Raw genomic sequence first — 6776 nt, forward strand, 5'->3', positions numbered from 1 at the left:
GTTTTGCCTCAAATCACCCAAAGGGCCCCAACATCAGCCAAAGTGGCCTGAAACGCCCAAAAGGGACCTGAAATCACCTGAAAAGGGCTCGGTTCGAGCAGCACCGGGACTGGGAGCGAGACCCAGATGGAGACCGAGACCGAGACTGAGGCCTAGAGCGGGCCTGAGACTGGGACTGAATCCGGCACCGGCACCGAGAGCGGCACCGCTCCGGGACCGGGACTGAGACCGGGACCGGCACCGCTGCGCCATTGAGATCGACACCGGGACCGGAATCGGCTCCGGGAGTGCCCCGGGACTGCTCCGAGACTGAGAGCGAGGCCAGCACAGGGACTGGGATCAACACCAGGAGCGCTCCCAGAGCAGAACAGGGATCTCCGAGTGTTCTCAGTGTGGGAAGAGGTTTCCCAACAGATCCATTCTCTTCCGGCACTATCGGATTCACAGGGATGAGAGGCCTTTCCGCTGCCCCGACTGCGGGAAGGGCTTCAAGCACAACAGCAACCTGGTCAAGCAGCGGCGCATCCACAGCGGGGAGAGGCCCCACGAGTGTTCCCAGTGTGGGAAGAGCTTCTCACAGAGCTCTCACTTGACCCGACACCAACGGAAGGGAAGCCCTGCGAGTGCCCCGAGTGCGGGAAGAGCTTCGTGCGCTGCTGCAGCTCCATCCCCCACTGGAGGAGCCACCTTGGGCACATTCCTGGGATCCACCTTGGCAATACACCTGGCTGCTTATCCTTCTCCTTTGGCCACAGTTTGCTTCTCATCTCCATCTCTTTGCACTCCAAAAGCCAGGAGGGATCCATCTGTCACCTCAAAACAACTCAATCCCACGCAAAACAGCTCCATTTGACCCCAAAAGGGCTCGATCCCAACTCCAAAGTGCTTGTTCCACCTCAGAAAATCTCAATCCCAGGTTAAAAGAATGGATCCGGAGAAATGCACAATGTCATTTATAACCTACACAACAGTAAGTGAGTAGAAATTTGCCCCTTGGAAGAAATGCTCCAGAGTATATAAAAATACAATATTGGGTTTCAATTACTTACGCTGAACAGCACTGGAAGAAATCCCGGTTGGAATTCTAATACCATTTCAGAGTGTCTTCGTTCTTGCTCCTCTAAGAACATAAAAGCAATGATGCATTGACAGTCAAGGCAATGCAAGATAAATGCAGTCTTAGGAAAAACCTTGAGATAATCCAAGTAAATTTGGAGAGCACACATTTCTCTGTATGTTGTACAGTTCCAGACATATTGTTATAATAAATATCTTTCCCATGGCATCAGTAATTACAGGAGCATGCAAGTAAAATGATCATTGCCCTCTCCCCCACCAGTTTTACTCTTTAAGTAGATCTTTTAGAGATCAATGTACTTATCCAAAAGAGGACTGAGGGGTTATTTGATCATAGTTTCTAACTGCCTTCTCAGGGTAAAAGTACAGGATATGAAATAACTGTTTCATCTAGCAGCAAACAATACTATGGGTACAAAAGATACAAAAATTCAGGAGAAAATACTTATCAAATTTTTTTTTTTTTTTTTTTAATGTGGAGTGAATGGCCAGTAAATCAAAACATGAAGAAAAGAGTAGATGCCTCATAACTCAATGTCATCAAAGCCAGACTGAATGCTTCTGTGGAAAATCCCAAGCACTAGGTCTAAGTTGTGGCCTTGCAATCAAAACTAACCGATGTGACTGGCCCTAATCGCTTGTGTCTTTAAAACCAACTTCTCCCTCTAATTTGCATTTCTACCTTGCCTTGTATAATGCTGATAGTTTTCATTCACCTATTGAAATACTTCTTCCATTCAAAGCAATGTATGTACTTGACCGTGAGAAATGCACAAACAAGGCTGGGAAATATTTTCATATGTATCCTCTGATTTGGACAAGTAGATACACGGATAAAAGCTGAGATGGGCCAAATAAATTTAGCAGAAGCATGTGAGGACATAATCAGCAGAGTCTGCTGGTGATGCAGAATGGTAGAGGTCAACACTAAGAAAAAAAGTCAAGCTGGACACAAGTATAGGTTTGGACAGAAGTGGGGGGAGAGCAGCCCTACAGAAAAGGATCTGGGGGTGTTGGCTAAAGAGGAGTCAGCAGTGTGCCCCCAGGGAACGTCATGCTGGAGCAAATGAAACACAGCATCATTAATTGGTCAAAAGGGGGAATTACCCAGCAGTGCTGGCAGCTGGGGGAAATGAGGCTGAGCAGCAAACTCTTTGCTCTCTCCAAACACCTGAGGAAGGCAAGGTGCTGATCTCTTCTCCCCGGTATCCAGTGATAAGACAGATGGGAATGGTTCCAAACTGAGCTAGATGAGGTTTAGCAAGCATTTTTATCAATAGACATGGGTCAAACACTTCCTAACAGGCTTCCTAAAGAGATGATTGATGGTTCCAAGCCTGTCTGTTTGAGAGGTACTTGGACAATGAGCTGAATAACATTCTTAACATTTTGCTCAGCCCTGAATTGATTCAAGCAGCTGAAGGAGGCCATGGGACTGCTGGAGACCATGGATAGGATCAGAGGGCTGGAATACCTCTCCTACGATGACAAGCTGAGAGAGTTTGGTTTGTTCAGCCTGGAGAACAGAAGGTTCTGGGGCAACCTTAAAGCACCTTAAAGGGGGGCTCCAAGAAAGCTGGAGAGACTTTTAAAGGACATGTAGTGATAGGATAAGGGGAAATGGCTTGAAACCAAAAGAAAGTACATTTAGATGAAATGTTAGAAATTCTTTAGGGTGAGGCTGGTGAGGCACTGGAACAGGTTGCCCAGAGAAGCCGTGGGTGCTCCGTGCCTGAAAGTGTTCAAGAGCAGGCTGGAAAAGGCTTGGAGTAACCTGCTCTAGAGGAAGGTGTCCCTGCCCGTGGCAGTGTGATTGGAACTAGATGATCTTCAAAGTCCCTTCCAACCCAAGCCATTCTATGATTCTGTCATTCTATGACTGGTGTAGGACTCTTCCAACTGAAATAGTTTTTTCCGCTTTTTTTTGGTTGTGTGACCTTCATGACTCACTGCTCAGCTCACTGAGGCAATCTGCCTTCCCAACAGGAACAGAAATGGAAAGCCCCATGAAACACTCATCTTAGATGATTTCACACAGCTCAGTCTCCTGGGAAAATACGGCTAAGCAGCTTTTCCAGTCCGTGCACAGTTCTTCATTGACATCATGCATGAATTTGAAGCAGGGCCATCACCTCAGGGTTACTGTAAACTTCCAGACATGGGTGTCACAAGAAACATCAGACTCACATTTGTATTCCAAGTCCATCAGTCTAAGAAAACAGATCTCCTTGCAGAACCACTCTATATCTCAAATATTGAGCTGCCTGCCTTTGCAGGAATAGCTCAAATTGTTCCTGTGTGAAGAAATGCCCTCATACGTAACTGAAATATGTACTTTTACAGGAACTTGATCTCAAAGTATGGCTGAGTGGAGCACTTGGTGCTTAAAATGGCAGCAAACTTGTGTTAGTGCTATTCACAGATAGATCCATCCCGAGCAATTCCTTTGATCCTTAACTCTTTCACACTCCCATCCTTGTCATCTCCCTGCTTAGCTGCCTACAGACACTCCATCTTAAAATTCAAATAGTTATGTTATTGGAGACACCTTTAATTTTCTGACACCTCTACTTCTCTGACACCTCTCCATATTTTTCTTTACTGTTTGCCACAGACCCTGGAGCACTGTCCCATTCCTGCCCCTCCCTCCTCTCCTCCCCCCAATCCCAGACGAAAAAATCCTATTTTAAGAAAAATCCTATTAAGAAAAAATCCTATTTTTTCTTACCTTCTATCCTCTTGTCTTTTTCCACCTCCATATATGCATCTAGAGACATACACACTATTTTTGTTTGGCTGTGGAAAGTTTGTCTTTTCAGTTCCTTACAAAGTATTTGAAAAGGTAGCATTTTTTTACATTTAATTAAAGGCCATAAAATATCCCAAATGATGCCTTAGAGAAAAAGGCAGCAAACACTGTTGAAAGTCCTGGCTTGTGGTCACTGATGGAAATCCAGCCCCTTAGCCCAAGTGGAAGGGGCATAGCCCATGTATTTGGAATGACAGTTCTGTGTTCTCTTGGTTAGATTGTGCTCCTGTTATGGAATAAACTGATAAAGTCCTCCCAGAAAGATGAAGCTGTGGTTGGTTGTTTGGGCTTTTAAAAATGATGATTTTTAAATGACACATTGTGGCATCTCCCTATGGCCACAGACTTGCAGCCAGAAGTTACACAGAAAAAAAGGACTGTAGTCTGTCTGCTTTCAAATGTCACACCTGCACTGTGTGAAGAACTCCTGGTGACATTGAGGCCATTTAATTTTGGACCATCTCTTCCTGTTATATGGCAGAGACTAATAACTTTGAACAGTAGCACAGGTCCCGGCAGGTGCCTTGTTTTCCTTGGGCAGCCTTGGCGAGGGGCAGGAGCTTGTGGGCACAGGTGGCTGGTGTGCTTTGTGTGCCTTGTGTGCCTGGCCTGGTGTGGGTTTTGTGCTTTGTGTGGCCTGTGTGCTGCTGGCTGTGGCTCCGAGTCCGCTGTGGCCATAGGCAGCCCTGGTGGCCGGGCTGTGTGCTCTGCGTGTCTGGGCTGTGTTGGTGAGGCTGCGGGGCACGGCAGGAAGGTGAGCGCTCCTGAGAGGGGAAGCAGCGCCTACGGCCAGAGCGCCCTGAGAGCGCCCGATCCCGCCTGATCTCGGAAGCTCAGCAGGGTCATGTAAATCATGTAGGACTTTTCTCCTAAAATGAGTATCCTGGGGATTTCTCAGAGCTGTTTTAAAGGAAAATACAGGACAATGTCCTGGATTCCTTCTTTATGTTCCTAGAAAACCTTCTGCTAAGCTGCTTGCCTGTGTCTTCACTCTCTAGCCTGAGACATGGGTGACTAATCCTATTAATTAAGGCAGCATTATGATTAATAGCTCCTTGGATCAGTCAAAGGTAGATAACATGTTGGAGTCTGAGTGTGTCCCCTTGTTTTTAATACTTACTTCTAGGATTCAAAGAAACACTGAATTTCATATAATACGAAATTCATGAGCATGTTTTCATGGTGATACATGAAAACAAATGTTAAAGTTAGATAGGAAAAGTGTGAGTGTGTAGATTAGAAAGTTTTCTAAATCACTGGGTGAAAAAGTAGTTTAGAGAACAAGAGACAAGATGGAGGATTTAGGGTTTTTCTCTTGTCCTTCTTCTTTCTTCGTCATGTTCTTCTCCTATGGGTTTTTTGGGTAGTAGGAGGTGATTGGATAGAAAATACCGTAGTGTATTAGTGCACACAGGTGTTGGGTCATTGGGTCACTAAGAAAAATAACTCCCTGCAAAAGCTTACTAAATCTCCACCATTTCCCACTAAATCCAAGAAAAATCCCTCAAAATGCTTCAAGTCTCCTCCAAATCCCACAAAAATCCCACAAAATTCCAGAAACATCCCACAAAATCTCCTCAATATCCCACAAAATTCTGGAAAAGCCTCAAAAAATTCCAGAAAAATGCCACAACATTCCCTAGAACTTCTCAAAATTCTACCAAATTCCAGCAACATCCACAACATATCCAAAAATGTCCACAAAATTTCACAAAATCCCACAAAATTCCAGTAAAATCTGATGAAATTGTTAGAGTTCAGGAACACACATCATCACACAATGATTATATGCAGGTGCTTTATTGAAGAGCTCTGGGTGTCAGGGGTACACAGACCCAAATCTGACCCATCTTGGTTTTGAGTTGAACATGTTTTATACTCTATCATTATACAACTTACATATTAATTATTAAACTTACATTGTTCTATTGTATGCATTGTTTTTGCCCAAGCATGGATTTCTCGTGATCCCACCCCAGCCCCCTAACATTGTTCCTCATGTTCTTTAAACAATAATTATATCTAATCACATCTAACAATTGTGTCATTTATCATATATTGATTCCACAGGTGCAGATTCACATGATCTTTAGCAAGCACAAGGCCTAACATTTCCCAGGACCTACTTTTCCCAGGGCTTGCCAAGCCTAACTTTCTTTCTAAGTCCCCAAATTTTCTATGATTTTAGAACCTTTTACTATCATTCCCCCCCTTGAAAGCATTTTCACTTCACTGTAAGTGCAAATGTTTTCACTTGACACAGTCCTTTGTTTCTGAGTTTACACTCGATGTTCTTCGAATCCTTGATTGATGTAAACGTTGTCCTGGATGCTGTCAGGAACTGGAGAACCAGAAGATGGTGGGGGTGGATCTTGTGTCAGTGCCTTTATTATTTTCTGGTTCCAGGATGTTTTCTTCTGTATTTCTCCCTTGAAGATGCTGTAAACTAACCAAATTGCTAAGAATACAATTAGTAAGATTATCACACTCTCAATGATAGATTTAATCCATGAACTCACATTCCACCCTAACCCTTTGAAGATTTTGCCTAACCAACTTGTAGTCAAATCCTTTTGCTCTTCCTGTGCTTTGTGCTCTATTTGTTGCAACTGATTGCTGTCATATTCTACATCTGCAGTCACATTTGGGATGTGGACACAGCAATGATCAATCCATCCCTTAAAAAACCCACACACTCCATGCTCTTTCAGGAGTAATAAATTGTAATTGTACATTTAGTTCTTTAAATCTTTCCCAGCTCACTCTTGCCAATTTCTCTACCTGACCTGTAGGGTTGTAAAACATTTCTTTATTCTGATAGTTTGCTCTAGGACCGAGCAAAGACTCTAGGGCCCAGCCAAATTTCACTCTACAAGAGGGTTCTTGCCAA

Source organism: Cyanistes caeruleus, unplaced genomic scaffold, assembly GCF_971803275.1.
Source record: "Cyanistes caeruleus unplaced genomic scaffold, bCyaCae1.hap1.1 HAP1_SCAFFOLD_96, whole genome shotgun sequence".
NCBI lineage: Eukaryota > Metazoa > Chordata > Aves > Passeriformes > Paridae > Cyanistes > Cyanistes caeruleus.